This window comes from Dendropsophus ebraccatus, chromosome 8 (genome assembly GCF_027789765.1).
Source record: "Dendropsophus ebraccatus isolate aDenEbr1 chromosome 8, aDenEbr1.pat, whole genome shotgun sequence".
NCBI lineage: Eukaryota > Metazoa > Chordata > Amphibia > Anura > Hylidae > Dendropsophus > Dendropsophus ebraccatus.
In genome coordinates, this window is record NC_091461.1 from 103,096,647 (window position 1) to 103,113,933 (window position 17,287).

The window sequence follows — 17,287 nt, forward strand, 5'->3', positions numbered from 1 at the left end:
ACACATAACATAGTTGGACTCTTAATTATGTAAAGCATGAAACAAAACACAACTACAAACATGTGAACACAGCCTAAGGGTGCGTTTACACAGACAAATTTTTTAAGCCAAAACCAGGAACAGACTATAAACAGGGAACGGGACATGAAGGAAAGACTGAGATTTCTCTTCTTTTCAAATCCATTCCTGGCTTTGGCTTCAAAAATCTGTCAGATAAATCTCTCTGTGTGAACGCACCATTACACTATTATAACCCAAAAAAAATAATATATACTTATTTTAAAGAAGTAATATATGACATGTCAATTACTTCCACGGCCGTTGTTCAACACACTGTTAACAACAGCCGTTGTTTGCATTGACTTCCATGCAACACATTTTTCTATGACAAGAACAACCATTGTTTTGATTGCAAACAACAGCCATTCTTGTCATAAGAAATATGTTGTGTGAACATAGAATAAAATAGCAAATTGTAATTAAAGGGACTCTGTCACCAACAACCCACCCCCCTCAAAACCTTAAAAAAATAAAGTTAAAGGTGTTAAACAACCACATTTATTGCTTTTATTAGGTGGATCAGCCAGTAGTGTGCAGGATGACATCACTACCCTATGATGACATCAGTAAGGGGCGGAGCTATGACTACTTTATTTGTTTTGTGATAAATATGGGAGTGGCCATTAAGGATAATTTCTTGTATCTCTTGATCACCTGATAAAAATTCACTGCTTTTCCACGGGTAAACCAAGGCTCAGGTAAGAAAGGAATTGCTAATTGTGGGTGCAGCCTGACATGAATATTCATTACTCCAGAGACCTGTGATATGTGCATCTAAGTGTCATATTACACAGCACCATTAGGGGGAGAAAGCGAGCACCAACCTGTCAGGTCAGGACAGTCGCTGTCTGCGCACAGGGGCGCCAGGAGCTGCAGTAAGGGTTTCCCGGACCATCCTTAGATCTTCCAGACCACCTATTGAAGAGAGCGGCTTTGTGGCTCTCCAGCTGTTGCAAAACTACAACTTCCATCATACCTGGACAGATGAAGACTGTCAGGGCATGCTGGGAGCCAGTTAAAGAGCCACAGATTGGGGAATAGAATGCATGGGTGGGATACACTAAAGACTGATGGGAGTGGTAGTTATGTAACAGATGCAAAGGTTGAACGTACTAAAGAAAGTCAGGGCCTGATGGAAGTTGTAGCTGGAGAGCCACATATTGGAGAATAGGATGCATTGGTAGAGTGTACTGAAGACTGTCAGGGCCTGATGGGAGTTGTAGTTATGTTACAGCTGAAGAGCCACAAGTTGAGGAATAGGAAGCATAGGTGATAGGCAGTAAAGACTGTCAGGGCTTGAGAAGAGTTGTAGTTATGTAATAGCTACAGAGCCACATGTTGGGGAATAGAATGCATAGGTAGAATGTACTGAAGACTGTCGGCATGATGGGAGTTGTAGCTGGAGAGCCACAAATTACAGAATAGGATGCATAGGTAGAACACACTGAACACTCAATGCATGATGGGAGTTGTAGTTTTCCAAAAGATTGGGGAACACTACCTTTTTTTTTAGTGTGTAACTAAAATATTGGTGTGAATGAAGCCTTGTCCCTTTTTTGCTGCTCTGTGAAGAGACTGGAGCGTTCCTCCCTGATCTCAGCTCTTACATTTAATGGAGCGATTACTGACAATGACCATTACCAGGAGTCGTCATCCACAGCATCAGGTTCCATTTATAGAGGACATTAATCTCCTTCAGCAGGACATGAACCTCGGTAACAATTATTCTGCTCACATAGTGTAAATGCACAGAACTGGAACGCTCTATATACTTTTGCACCACTGCACTTTATAGAAGTTTAGAAGTATAGAAACTTTGATCTATGCATCCTTTTAACAAAATAGCATATTTGTATTATCTTGTGAGTTAGGTCTTCAAAGACGGCAGCCTCCCACTAAAAAAATCCTGACAAAAACAAAACATGCATCTTCTACTCTGAACAATTCCTGTCACAGACAGGTGGCATCAGAGAGCAGTGTGTCTGACTGAAATGAATACACCACTTCCTGCAGGACATACAGCAGCTGATAAGTACTAGAAGGGCTGGATATATTTTTAATAGCAGTAATTTAAAAATCTGTATAATTTTATGCCACTAGTTGATTTAAAAATTAATTTTTAGTAAAGAACTTCTTTAAAGGGGCCATCCAGCATTACATAAACATGGGTGTAGGTTTTGCAACTTAGTGGATGAAGAATAATTGCTGACCACACCTGAGCTAGAGACAAGAGTCTTGTTGTCTCTGAAAGAAAGTGTCCATGTTTTGTAGCCCTTTAAAGCATCTATGTCTATACAAAAGTTTTGTTTTTGTTTTTTTAAACTTGCCTGGTTTATTACATTAGCTCTTCAGTGTGGCGACAGGTGATGATAGTGCTGTCACTGCTATTGATGAGTCCCTTAGAGCCCCCTCTGCGGTCCACAACAATTTTTCATTCCCTGATATCAGTAGTACACACACGGGGTTACTTTACCTTACTTGTCTGCCCAGTCACAGTCACATTACCGCACTCCTTCTATACCATGACATAGTTCTAGAAAAAGTTTATTCGGTTAGACAGACTGCCAATGTGCTGGGGGATGATTACAGTATGCCACTATAGATGACATGTAAATAGAAAAGGGTTACTGATGCACTGACATCAGCAGCAGCACAACAAGAAAGAGCTTACACTAAGCATTTAAAGCGACTCTGTACCCACAATCTGTTCCCCCCAAACCACTTGTACCTTCAGATAGCTGCTTTTAATCCAAGTTCTGTCTTGGGGTCCGTTCGGCAGGTGATGCAGTTATTGTCCTAAAAAACAACTTTAAAACTTGCAGCCCTGTGTCAAATTGGCGTGGCCTAGAGTGTCTGTGCATTAGGCTGGCACAACCTCTCTGTCCCTCCTCCCCGCCCTCTCCATCATTAGGAATGCCCCAGGCAGGCATTCTCCTATTCATCAGCTGTGTGAACACTGCACATGGGCTGGATCGTTAAGGCACCTGTGCAGTGTTCACTGCAGACGAATAGGAAAAATCCTGCCAGTGGCATTCCTAATTATCAAGAGGGTGGGGAGGAGGGACGGAGGGTGGTGCAAGGTTAGGGCACAGATACCCTAGGCCAAGGCCATTGGGCACAGGGCTGCAAGTTTAAAAGTTGTTTTTAGGACAATAACTGCATCACCTGCCGAATGGACCCAAGGACAGATTTCAGATTAAAAGCAGCTATGTGAAGGTACAAGTGGTTTGGGGGGGACAGATTGTGGGTACAGAGTCGCTTTAAGTATTAACCTGCTGTTGAGTTGAGAGGGAAGCCTTGATTTACCTTTCAAGAAAAAAAAAATAGTTCCCAGAACTGAACGCGTTTTGGCATAGCGTTTCTCAGCTAAAGAAGGCTACTCCAGAACACGGCCTGTCACGTGAACGCTTGTGCTTGTATGTAATTACTGATGTGAATAAAGCATTGTTAGAAAGAAACTGGTGAGTTCCGAGAACCTCCTTCTTCTGTTTACCCGCTGGCCCTGCCGATCATCTTGAGTGCTGACCGCACAGTTTATGCATCTTGATTTTTTTTTTTCTTAGTAGAGACAGACTGAGCCTAACAGCAGGCAGTGAACGGCAGATTACAGGGAAGAGTGACACCTAGTGGCAAAGTCTTTAGAGCTTTTCTGACTTTTGAGCTGGGTCATTTCAGTTGCAAACTGTTTACTGATCAAATAGCCTGTCACATGGAGGGGTGGGTGTGTGGAATGACCATTTAGGATGGATTTCTGGCACCTTTACACTAGCTTACAATAAGTTTTGTTGTCAGTAACCGGTTGTCAGTAATAAATCTGACATATAAAGGCCAGAAATAGGCTTTGTATTCAGATGATATGGATACATTATTTGCAGTGCAGAGGGCGGCAGTGATGGGGCTCCTCCAAGTCTCTACATGACTGTCTCATAAACACCCACAGATCTGTTCGATGCACTAAAGGGTGTCGCTCCAGTCAGACAAGATAGTTGGGTTTTTGCTCTCAATTCGTCACTTTATTTAATATGCACATATTCACCTAATGCTGTGGGTTTTTCTCTATGATACTGAATGCTTACATCACATTAGCATTGAGGCTGGCTGCTTATATCGCTCTTTCCTCCTGTATGTTAAATAAGGACACATTCACACACAGTGGCTATGGTGCTGCAGAAACCTCTGCAATGAACACTGGTTTTATGCAGTTGTAGTATGGCCATAAGTACGGCTAACAGAAAGCTGTCACCCACCTTTCTTTAGTTTTTTTTATGTTTTGTGGTGTGATGCATTGGGTCTAACACTTTATTACCAGGCAGCTTTGCTATGCATGACCAATTTTGTGTCCTGGCAGCCAGGTCCGTGTTTGCTCCACACCTTACGAAGAACTTCCTTCCATTATAACTTAGCCACCTCTCAGCCAGGGATCTTCCGGACATTATTCTAAACCTTCAGAACTTCAGCTGTGGAATGTCTTTGCTTATTTTTATACTGTTTAGGTGTAATCTACACTTTGTATCCAATGTATTAGGTCCACCTTTCTTGTACAGAGTACTACAATACTGCTCCTATATACAAGAATATAACTACTATAATACTGCTCCTATATACAAGAATATAACTACTATAATACTGCTCCTATATACAAGAATATAACTACTATAATACTGCTCTTATGTACAAGAATATAACTACTATAATACTGCCTCCTATATACAAGAATATAACTACTATAATACTGCTCCTATGTACAAGAATATAACTACTATAATACTGCTCCTATGTACAAGAATATAACTACTATAATACTGCTCCTATGTACAAGAATATAACTACTATAATACTGCTCCTATATACAAGAATATAACTACTATAATACTGCTCCTATATACAAGAATATAACTACTATAATACTGCTCCTATGTACAAGAATATAACTACTATAATACTGCCCCCATATACAAGAATATAACTAATATAATACTGTTTCTATATACAGGAAAATAACTACTATAATACTGCTCGAATATACAAGAATATAAGTACTATAATACTGCTTCTATATACAGGAATATAACTACTATAATACTGCTCCCAATATACAATAATATAACTACTATAATACTGCTTCTATGTACAAGAATAGAGGAGGTTTAAGTTATCACTATGTTCAGTGTTCTGGCCCTGGGGCTGTTGTGAATAGTGGACTGTGACGTCTACCAGGAAGCAGTGATGCTCTCTCTCTTGTAGGGGATGACATCATGTTGAGGCTTTCTCTGTCCCCTGGCAGGCGCTTTGGACGCTGTGATCAATAGATGGGAGTCATGTGTTTGTTTGAAGTGTCAGCTCTCCGCCTCAGAGAACGGCTGTGACCTGGAGGTTATCTGAGCGGTTTTTCATAAATAGCTCAGTCACGATTATCTCACCACTCTTAGATACCAAGGGATGGGTCCCCACCTCCCCAAGCAGATTGCCCAATATGGTGCATACCTGGCCCAGTGTCATCGGAAAAAACAAGTACTAATAAGCTGAATCTTATCTTCGATCAGCAGTAAAACCTGTTAGGAAGAATAATCACTTGAAGAAGATCATGTGGACTTCCTAGCTATGAATTGCAAAATACCTTGTGGTGAACCAACCTTCTGAGCGCACTTTCTGGGCCTGGTGATAGTTTGTCAGAATGAAGTCAATTGATTAGCTAGGAATTAATGACTTCACCGAGACATAAGGTTGTGGGTACAAAGGTGATCGCTTTGTCGTAGAGAGGTGACATCAGTAATGATGGGTTCAGCAGAAACTGGGAATTTGTTCAGGCGTTATGTGCATAAGTCACGTTCTGGTAAGTGTTGTTCCAGGTCTGCATGGCAACTTAAGTGAATAAAATAAAAAGGGAGCAGGGAAGCATTACACATGGCTGTAGTAGATACTGACCTCTAAATCTTTCGTCCACTTTTCTATGTGGACAGCGCTGACCGTGAGTACCTTAAAGGGGTTGTCCGGCGATAAAAAATTATTCACAGAATAACACACATTACAAAGTTATACAACTTTGTAATGTATGTTATGTCTGTGAATGGCCCCCTTCCCCGTGTTTCCCCCCACCCACGCTAGACCCGGAAGTGTGGTGCATTATACTCACCGCATCTCGTGTCGTCCACGGTCTCCGATCCTCAGCAGTGACGTCTTCTTCGGGAGGCCGGCGGATCTTCCCGAGTGCCGGCCACCCTCTGCAGCGTCATCCGAAGCTCAGCCGTGATTGGCTGAGCATAACTGTGCTCAGCCAATCGCAGCTGAGCGGCTGATGACGCGGCCACGTCATCAGCTGCTCAGCCGCGATTGGCTGAGCACAGTTATGCCACAGTTACCACCACTACGCATACGCACAAACACACAGACACATATATACACACACGCCAAGCATTTAGGCATTTGGCTGGTGACAGGTTCACCCACCCTTACTTGCACTGCCTTATTTATAAAGATGACCAGACTATAAGAACAATGAAGCACTTTGCCCCTCTGCCATCTTGTCTCAAAACCCCTCCTAGTAGTCTGTAAGCTGATGCATGCAAGCAGGGCCCTCACCTCATGTATGGATAATTATATGTATCTGTAACGTCTATTTTTGTCTATGTATGTACCCCCAGAAAGTGCTGCGTAATCTGTTGGCGCTATATAAATAAAAATTATTATTAATATTATTATTATAAGAAAAACCCTTCAAGTACCATCAAAAAGGTGTCATTTGGTAACCATGTGGATGGTGTCATTCCTTCAGAGCGTCCTGCCTTCTTTTTGAGTCTTGAGGTTCCTCAGTGACATTTTTACAATCGCTGTGGCGGTCCCATCCCATATGTCTTGTTGAGGGTCACTCTTCTCGCTTTTTCAATGATAATTGTTTGTTCTGCTTCATCTAAAACCTACGAGCGATACTAGATCTCAGTAACATCTCATCTACGAGTGATCATCCTAATACATCCCTCTATGACAGTCATCCCCACATATTGTCTCAGGAGGCATAGCCCCATGCTGTGTTATACAACAGACTCCTCTGTCTCTTTCCAGACTCTTCTGCCCTCCACCAGACTCCTCTGCCCCCCCCCCCCATCCTCTCCTCCTCAATCCTTATTTCTTCTTAAGACTCCTGTCGTCTCCAGAATCCTCCTTTCCCATCCAGTCCTCCTCCAAATACACTTTTCACTTCCAGACTCTTATGTTGTTTTCCAGGCTCTTCTGTTCTCCCCTTGACTTCTCTGTGCCCTCTAAGCACACTATCCAGACTTTTCTGCCCTCATCCAGACCCCTCTGCACCTTCTTCAAAATCCTTTGAATTTTTCTAGATTCCATTGTCCCCCTCCATTCTCCTCTATCCTCTGTTTAAGATTCCACTATCCCCTCCTTAAGACCCCCCTGTCCCCTCCTTTAGACTCTTCTGTCCTTCTCCTGTAGACCCCCCTGTCCCGTCCTTTAGACTCCTCTGTCCCCTCCTTTAGACCCCCCTGTCCCCTACTTTAGACTACTCTGTCCCCTCCTTTAGACCCCCCTGTCCCCTACTTTAGACTCCTCTGTCCCCTCCTTTAGACTCCCCTATCCCCTCCTTTAGACTCCCCTGTCCCCTACTTAAGACTCCTCTGTCCTCCTCCTTTAGACACCCCTGTCCCGTCCTTTAGACTCCGCTGTCCCGTCCTTTAGACTCCTCTGTCCCCTCCTTTAGACTCCTCTGTCCCCTCCTTTAGACCCCCCTGTCCCGTCCTTTAGACTCCCCTGTCCCGTCCTTTAGATTCCCCTGTCCCGTCCTTTAGATTCCCCTGTCCCGTCCTTTAGACTCCTCTGTCCCCTCCTTTAGACTCCCCTATCCCCTCCTTTAGACTCCCCTGTCCCCTACTTAAGACTCCTCTGTCCTCCTCCTTTAGACTCCCCTATCCCCTCCTTTAGACTCCCCTGCCCCTCCTTTAGACTCCTCTGTCCTCCTCCAGATCCCTATGTCCCCTTCTTCTCTCCCATGAGAACAACAGATCTGTCATGTTGGAATCCAGCATACCCAATGCTTTTTTCCCCAGACATCTGCTAAAAATACGTCCCATCCCTGTTATATAAACACACGAGCAGCGGAAATCTCTGTCTTCCTGATGGTTTAGTGCAGTGTGTCAGCACAGGTACAGTGCACAATCCAGAAGGCTGGATGCAATTGTAACTAACTCTCATCAGTAAGAAGTTTGAAGTTTTCCGCCTTTGGAAGTGAATATAAATCCTTCTACTCACTGACAGCAAGCAGAGATGGAAACAGAAAGGCTATCAGAAAGTGAGATGTATGACTGTACTACCAAATTCCTTGAAGGGTCTTACAGATACTGTACAATATGCAGCCTAGACTTTGTATAGCCCGGGGTGTATTGGTGATAGTGTAACATCTGTAATAACATCCAGCCTGGCACCGTGCCCTCTCCTGCCAGCTCCATGGCTACACCAGTATGGGGTGTATGGTATGTGACCATGCTCGGGTATGTCCCCGGGGGATGTAGTGAAGTGGGCAGAGACGGCTATACAGACTGCTTACTGTTCTGTAGGTCCTGGAGTATGACAGCTATATAATGGAGCAGTGTTACATTTCACTGTCCTCAGAACAATGGGTCTGACTGTAGAGTCCTCAGATGTCCCCTCCCTGCACTGGCATGCAATGCATTCCTAGCCGGGTCCATACACAGTGCAGAACCGGCCCACATAGCAGAGCATTCCCCCCGCCCAGCACATACCTTTAACCCCCCCCCCCCCACACACACACACACACTCCTTACACACCTTAACCCTTGTCTTGGCTGTCTGCCTCATTCCCTAGGATACCAGGAATGTGCGGCTCTAGACCTTTCACACACTTGGAGGATGCAGGCTGCTGCCCACTTGTAGTGACACAGGGGAGGGGGCTGCGGACTGGTGTTTGTGTCAAGTAGATTGGGGTTTGTCGCTGGGTGCCCAAGGAATGTGCCCATGTTCTGAGAAGGAAGCCGCGTGACATAAAGGCTTCCAGAACAAGGGAAGCCGGCCGGCAAATGCTGTCGAACAAACACAGGGTGGATAGGATTCCCAGAGAATACGGTATCTATTGCGTCTTCCCGTCCAATGTACAATGTGCACATCATAAGGAACAGAGCATGCCCACTAAATATCCCAATGTGTTAGATTCCCACCCAGAGCAATGCATGCATCATAAGTAACAGAGTATGCCCACTAAATATCCCAATGTGTTAGATTCCCACCCAGAGCAATGCATGCATCATAAGTAACAGAGCATGCCCACTATGTATCTGCAAGTGTTAGATTCCCACATAGAGCAATATGCACATCATAAGTGACAGAGCTTGCTCATTACGTATCCCAAAGTGTTACATCCCCATCCAGAGCAATGTGCACATCATAATTGACAAAGCATACCCACTACGTATCCCATGTTTTAGATTCCCTCGCAGAGCAATGTGCTCATCATATGTGACAGAGCATGCCCACTACATGTTTCCATGTGTTAAATTCCCATACAGAACATGTCCACTACAAAGAAAGGTACACAGTAAGGCTATGTTCACACTACGTAAAGGTACGGCCGTTGTTGTCATTGGAACATTGCCTATTCTTCTATGGGATCCCGGCCGGAGCGTATACACACAGTATACGCTCCGGCCGGGATCCCATGCGGCGCCACAAAGAACTGACATGTCAGTTTTCTGTGGCCGCAATTCAGTGAATTGCGGCCGCAGAAAGACCTGTCAGTTCACACAATGAAGCGAGCAGCTCCGGCCCCTTGCTTCATTGTGCGCTATGGGAAGTTCGGATGCGAACAGAACACTGCGGCCTGAAGATCATCTGGCCGAGTACCGGCCGGAATGATCTTTGCAGAGACCGGCCGTTTCGTGACCCGGCCGGGTCACTGAACGGCCGGTCTCTTACGCAGTGTGCACATAGCCTAATGCTGCGTTTACACGGAGCGATAATTCGCCCAATCGAACGATTAACGATTTTGAAGTTACGATGTGTTTTTTATAACGATCAGCGTTTAGAAGGAGCAATATATTGTTTGGAAAAAATCGTTATTGCGATCGTTTAAAGACTGCTTAAACCTATCTCACACATAGGGTAAATCGGTGAAAGATTGTTTACACGAAGTGATCTGTATATTTTTAGCGAATTTGAGAACTTGTTGAAAGATCAAAATGAACGATTTCTCGCTCATCGCTTGGTCGTTCGCTGGGTTTACACGAGCCGATTATGGCTCAAATGCGATCCTTACTGCGAAAATTCGAACGATAATCGTTCCGTGTAAATGCAGCACTACATTACCTAATAATTGATCATCTTCTGTCCTTACTGATCTATGTGCAGTGACCTGGTGCTGAGCTTATCTACACCATCCAGTCTGAGCTGCAGTGTAAAGCATGGATAGGATAGAAGAGCTCTCTGATCTTCTGATGAGACAGAAGGAGGATGTCAGACGACATCAGATTCTATAGATGAGTGTTCCCTAACCTGTGGCTTCCATTCGAGGGGGTCCTGAGTGGTGACCCCCCCCCCCCCCCCCCCCCTTTGATGTCCAGGTGGACAAAGCCCTGTAATAACTAGGGAAAGCCTGGAAACCGGAAATACTCAGGTGAAGCAGAAACTTTGCTAAATTCCTGAGATTTCTGGCATACTCCAAATAAGTGTCCTCCAACCTGTAGTGTTGTGTAGTGACAACTCCCAGCAGGTGGTCTGCAGACTGGAGGGGCATACTGGGAGTTGTAGTTCCACAGATCCACATGTGTAGTAATTGTTGCTGCTGAAGGCAAAGACAAGAGTGAATGTAAAAAAGAAGAAAAAGTAAAAATCCCTCGTGTTAGTATGAAGTGTGATTCCAATGCCCATCATCCCCTGACATCCACAGGCTATATTAGAGCATGCTGGGAATTATAGTTTTGCAACAGGTTAAAAACCACTTGTATTAGAGAAGAGTCAGCTGAGACGGTCAGCCGTTCCCTATGGACCAATCCTACATATGTGGTGCAATCATTACTGCATTGTGTGAATGGGAATGAAGAAATCCCCTCGGTATCCGGGCACGTGGCCTACAAAGGAAATCCTAGAGAGACAAATGGCTTTCATCATCTCTGTGACTGCCATGCAGGGAGGGGGGATAGAGCTGACCACACACATTAGTGAAGTGTCGTCTAGACCCCCTGATTTCTAATATACCACCGCCCAATGTATTCATCGGCAGATGTCAGAGGAGGATCGGCTCATGTTATCCTGAGGAAAATAAGCCACTGCCAGAGAAGACCTGAGGGGTCTGGCAGTGGCTTTCTCCTCTTGTCTTATGGAGAACCCTATGTGTATGGGGGGGTCGGGGGAGATAACTACCGTACCTCTGTATGCCTCTAATGTCAGATCATGGCATGGGTCGTTGGATACTATACTACAGAGGTAAAGCACCACTCCTAGGGGTATATTTGTGTGATCTGGTGCTATATTATAGACACCACTCCTAGGGGTATAGTTTTGTAATCTGGTGCTATATTTTAGAGGTATAGTAAAGCATGGCTCCTAGGGGTATAGCGGTGTAATCTGGTGCTATATTATAGAGGTATAGTAAAGCACCCTCCAATGGGGTATAGTGGTGTAATCTGGTGCTATATTATAGTGGTATAGTAAAGCATGGCTCCTAGGGGTATATCGGTGTAATCTGGTGCCATATTACAGAGGTATAGTAAAACATGGCTCCTAGGGGTATATCGGTGTAATCTGGTGCTATATTATAGAGGTATAGTAAAACATGGCTCCTAGGGGTATTTTGGTGTAATCTGGTGCTATATTATAGAGGTATAGTAAAACATGGCTCCTAGGGCTATATCGGTGTAATCTGGTGTTATATTACAGAGGTAAAGTAAAGCACCACTCCTAGGGGTATATCGGTGTAATCTGGTGCTATATTATAGTGGTATAGTTAAGCATGGCTCCTAGGGGTATATTGGCGTAATCTGGTTCCATATTACAGAGGTATAGTTAAGCACCACTCCTAGGGGTATATCGGTGTAATCTGGTGCTTTATTACAGAGGTATAGTAAAGCACCACTCCACGGGGTATATCGGTGTAATCTGGTGCCATAATACAGAGGTATAGTTAAGCACCCTCCTATGGGGTATATCGGTGTAATCTGGTTCTATATGACAGAGGTATAGCAAAGCACCACTCCTAGGGGTATAGCGGTGTAATCTGGTGCTATATTATAGTGGTATAGTAAAGCACCACTCCTAGGGGTATATCGGTGTAATCTGGTGCTATATTACAGAGATATAGAAAAACATGGCTCCTAGGGGTATATCGGTGTAATCTGGTGCCATATTACAGAGGTATAGTTAAACACCACTCCTAGGGGTATATCCGTGTAATCTGGTGCTATATTACAGAGGTATAGTAAAACATGGCTCCTAGGGGTATATCAGTGTAATCTGGTGCTATATTACAGAGGTATAGTAAAACATGGTTCCTAGGGGTATATCGGTGTAATCTGGTGCCACAATACAGAGGTATAGTTAAGCATGGCTCCTAGGGGTATATCGGTGTAATCTGGTGCTATATTACAGAGGTATAGTTAAGCACCACTCCTAGGGGTATATCGGTGTAATCTGGTGCTATATTACAGAGGTATAGTAAAGCATGGCTCCTAGGGGTATATCAGTATAATCTGGTGCTTTATTACAGAGGTATAGTAAAGCATGGCTCCTAGGGGTATATCTGTGTAATCTGGTGCTATATTACAGAGGTATAGTAAAGCATGGCTCCTAGGGGTATATCAGTATAATCTGGTGCCATAATACAGAGGTATAGTAAAGCACCACTCCTAGGGCTATATCGGTGTAATCTGGTGCCATAATACAGAGGTATAGTTAAGCACCACTCCTAGGGGTATATCGGTGCCATATGGCAACATTTCTGGCGCTGTGCTTTTCCTGGTATCATCCCCCGCAGATTTTCATTACATTGGCTATAGAAGGGTTAATAGCCACCCGAGCACTAAGAACATTAGTGACAGATCCCCCTGCGGCTTCTTAATGATCCCGTCTCTAAAAAGAGCATCTCGCTCCGTGTTCTCCCATCCGAGAGTCCCCCGAGCTCTGTATTCGCTACCTCTTTACTGCTAAGCAGCATCTGGGGAGCAGCCATGGTGGTTAGTGATCCATCGCACCCAGGAGGCCGCTGTGCTGGAAGTGGATCCCTGTAAACATTCAGAGGGTCATTGCATAGAAATGCAGGAAGATGCATTATACTGTAACATAAGCATCAATCCACTGCCTGGCCGGTACTGGAGACCCAATCCACAGGTCCCCTAACCTGTGCCTCTCCAGCTGCTGAAAAACTACAACTCCCATCATGCCCTAACCACTTGGCCATGCAAGTGTTCCTTGCATCGTGACTTTTCAGCTATTGCAAAACTACAACTCCCATCATGCCATGACTGCCTGCAGTGGCCATGTAACATTGTTCCTTTTAGTGATAAGCGAACTTACTGAATGTTCAGATTCTGCTGAATCCAAACGTTCGGCGTTTCACTCCTAATGGCTGGAGAAGATGGATGACACCCCAGGGCTGCAACCTATGGCTATATCCATGTTTTCCAGGACTCCCTAGGGATGCATTCAACTCCTCCAGCCTTCAGGAGTCAAATGCCGAATGTTCAGATTCAGGAGAACCCGACCATTCTGCAGGTTTGCTTATCAGTAGCATTAGGCCCCGTTCACACTATGGAACCGGCGCTGAGATTCCGCGCAGAGAGTATGCAAGCCCTCCTATTCAAACAGATAGAAGGCAGGATTTGGCGCTGATTCTGTAATGTGAACGGGGCCTTACTCAAACTATGGCTCTCCGGATGTTACTAAACTCCTATCATGCCCTGACCGCCTGCAGTTTTTATGATTTCTTAACCACGCCCCTTGTTAAACTGGTCAAATTAGCGTAATGTATATAGTTATGCCCAGTGTCAGTCAAGTGTAATAGTATGTGGAGTGTAACGTACACAGACCAGCATTTCCCATACGTAGCAACAGCGGGAGAGCCACAGCTTGAGGTATAGGTACACCATTATACTTTGTGTCGGCTCCACTCCAGGTTTTGGTTATAAATTATCACCTGAATCCTAGGTGTGAACATACCCTAATGCTGCGTTTACACAGAACGATTATTGTTCGAATTTTTGCGATAACGATCGCATTTGAGCGATGATCGGCTCATGTAAATACAGTGAACGATCAAGCGGCAAGCAAGAAATCGTTCATTTTGATCTTTCAACATGTTCTCAAATCGTTGTTGATTATTCGCTAAAAATTCGCACAGTCTTTCAAAGATTCACCCTATGTGTGAGATGGGCTTAAGTGATCTTAAAAACAATCGCAATAACGATTTTTCGAACGATTTATTCGTCTAAATGCTGATTGATATAAAAACCAAATTGTTGCTTCAAAATCGTTAAACGATCGATTAGGCGAATTATCGCTCCGTGTAAACGCAGCATAAGGGTGCGTTTACACAGACAGATTTTTGAAGCCAAAGCCAGGAACAGACTATAAACAGGGAACAGGTCATAAAGAAAAGATTGAGATTTCTCCTTTTTTGAAATCTATTCCTAGCTTTGGCTTCAAAAATCTGTCAGATAAATCTGTCTGTGTAAACGCAGCATAAGTCTGCTGCACGTCACGTGACCTTTCCCATCACCTGTTGCCTGTACTGATACTTTGTAACCTAGATATGTGAGGATACATTGTATCTATTGTTACAGTCACTTTTGCTAGTTGAATACATTGTATATACTCTGGTTCCCCAGCAACTAGGCTTGCTGGAACTTGTAGTTTGTCTCCGTCCTGCACCAGCCTTCCCTCTTCCTGACAGTGGTGGCCATACAGCTGCGGAGGGTGTGGTGGGATTAGTGTGCTGTAGGAAGGGTGTGCCTGCCCTGTCCTCTCCCTGCTGTACAGGCCCAGCCTCACCACTGTCTCCTGTTTAGAGCCCTCCCTTATTACAGCAGGCAGGCTGGAGCTCTGATGTTTGCAGAGTGAAGTTGAGTCACCCAGGGGTGTGGTTACCCAGATCTCCCTCTCTTTCTCCTTCCTTCCTCCTTTCCTTCTTTCACGTTCTCTCTGTCAGGCTTGGGAGTGTCAGGAATCCACTTCACAACATCAAGGTAAGCAACTTTATTCCTGGTGGGCAAAGTTGACACCAAAGTGGGGTTGGGGAAGTGTGGCTACCTGGGGGGGGGGGGGGGTGAGGTCTGGTCTGGTCTGGAAAGCGTCTTGTTGCCATCAGCCCCAAGCTGCGTGTCGAAGGGTGACAGGCCCTCCATCCGGCTGGCTGGTGTCTGTGCTGGGCAAGAGAGGGTTAAGCCCCCAGTGCATGTATGTGCCAGTCACTGAGAGTACCAGGCACCGGACGGAAGGGCGGTCGCCCACCCTGCTGTGCTTCCACCCACCGCTGTCACATCTGGAATGTCTTGTGTGGGCTTAGAGGAGTAAGGCAGGCGAGAAAGAGGAAGGATGGGTGTCATGGTGCGTGGTTAAATCAGGTGGTTGTAGAGGCAGCGGCGCAGCTCAGAAACTTCACAGGACTCAAGTTTTATCCTTCTAGAGATGTAGCAGAGCTCAGAAGCTTCACATGACTCCATTTTTATTCATACAGAAGCCTCAGAACATGTTAGTGATCTTATACTGATGTAGCAGAGCTGAGACACTTCACTAAACTAAAGTTTTCTTGTTGGGGAAAGTTTCAGGGTAGACAAGTATTCTCACACAGATGTAGCAGAGCTGAAAGAGTTCACGAGAGTCAACTTTACTCCACATGTTTAGATGAATGACTCTTTACTGATGTAGCAGAGCTGAGACAGATCACAAGATTAAAAAGGATTCTTACGGAAGCCTGAGGGCAGACAAGTGATCTTATATGGATGTAGCAGAGCTGAGATTGTATTCAGCCTCGCATGTACATTGGGATAACTCTGAATTACCTGTAGTCCCATGTAAAGCCGCAGATAACGCATATCAGCCTGAGATAATAGTAAGAGATTACAAGTCAGCAGCTTTACACTACGGAAGTATCGAGGGGAAAAGACTTAAAATCATCGCCAAGTAAATCTTGTGTAGCCCCCAGCAGTTTAGTCATTACGGAGGGGCCCAGAGTAGGGGACATGGTGGAGAGAGAGGGGACCACTGAACAACCTGCAAAGTCATAGAATGAGGGACTCTGAACTCCGGGAGGGGGAGGCGACGGATGTTGGAGCTATGCCGAAGCTGACTTAACGTCTTTGTTAAAGAGTGACTTCAAGAGGACGCTGCACCTTTGGGCCGGTCGTAAGTAGGTGAGAGGTGAAGGCAGGTGACAACCATGGCTGCGTATGACTGGGTGTGCGGATAGGAGGGGACGGGGGCGTAGCCATATAATTGCCATCCATTATTTGTAGTGTTTTAGACATCCTGTAGTGGCCGGCGGTGGTTGTCACTCTTGCATCTCATGACACGAGGGAGCGGAGCTTCCTGAAGCTCAACGTGCCGTCTCATGCTCCGTGATGTCAGCAGTGAACACGCCTGGGCTCCTATTCATGACACTGTGTCAGTGCTGGAGCAGTGCTATGGGATCTCGTGAGGTCAGAAGCTTCCCTCCTGCGTAATGTTTGTCCTTTACATCAGTATTGTCACTTAAAGGGACATTATATTTTAAGGAGTCGACTCCTAGTGGGCGATAACAGGAGATATTTCTTTGTCTGAAATGGCTGATACCGGAGAACAACAGAGTGCGCCCACCTACACATCAGTTGTGGTCAATATGAAGCAGAGCTGTGAGTGTAGTCATAGGGATTGTGTCCTGGCACGTAGACTGGAAACCTCCATGGCCTGTGTGCATGCTGCACCTTGGGCGGTTACGTCACCTTTTCATGGTTTCACAATAAAGAAAAAATAAAATCTGGGTGTGAATGTGTTTGTGATGGAGTGACATTTTTGTGTAGTGACTGGTGGTTGTTGTGGAGAGACTAGGGCTGGGGTGTGTGTGTCAGACTGATGCTCGTAGCCAGACTACAGACTCCAGTAGCCCCTGCAAGGTTACGACATCAAAATGGGGGCACCCATTAGGGAAAGGACACCAAAACGGGGGCACCCATGCGGTTATGGCAGCAAAATGGGGGTACACATGAGGTTAAGGACCAAAACGGGGAGGGCACCCATGATATTA

The 17,287-nt window shown here is 45.1% G+C and overlaps 1 protein-coding gene across 2 annotated transcripts in view; it reads left to right on the forward strand.

Moving 5' to 3' along the window:
- Positions 1-17,287, forward strand: part of ELOVL1 (ELOVL fatty acid elongase 1) — a 41,025-nt gene that overhangs the window by 6,270 nt on the left and 17,468 nt on the right. Inside the window, exon 1 of one of the 2 annotated variants that reach the window (XM_069981293.1) lies at positions 15,127-15,251. The exons of the other annotated variant lie outside the window; for it this stretch is intronic. The gene's annotated coding sequence lies outside the window, so the exon portion shown is untranslated. Of the gene's footprint in view, positions 1-15,126; positions 15,252-17,287 lie in introns of those variants that run through there. 2 annotated transcript variants of the gene reach the window in all.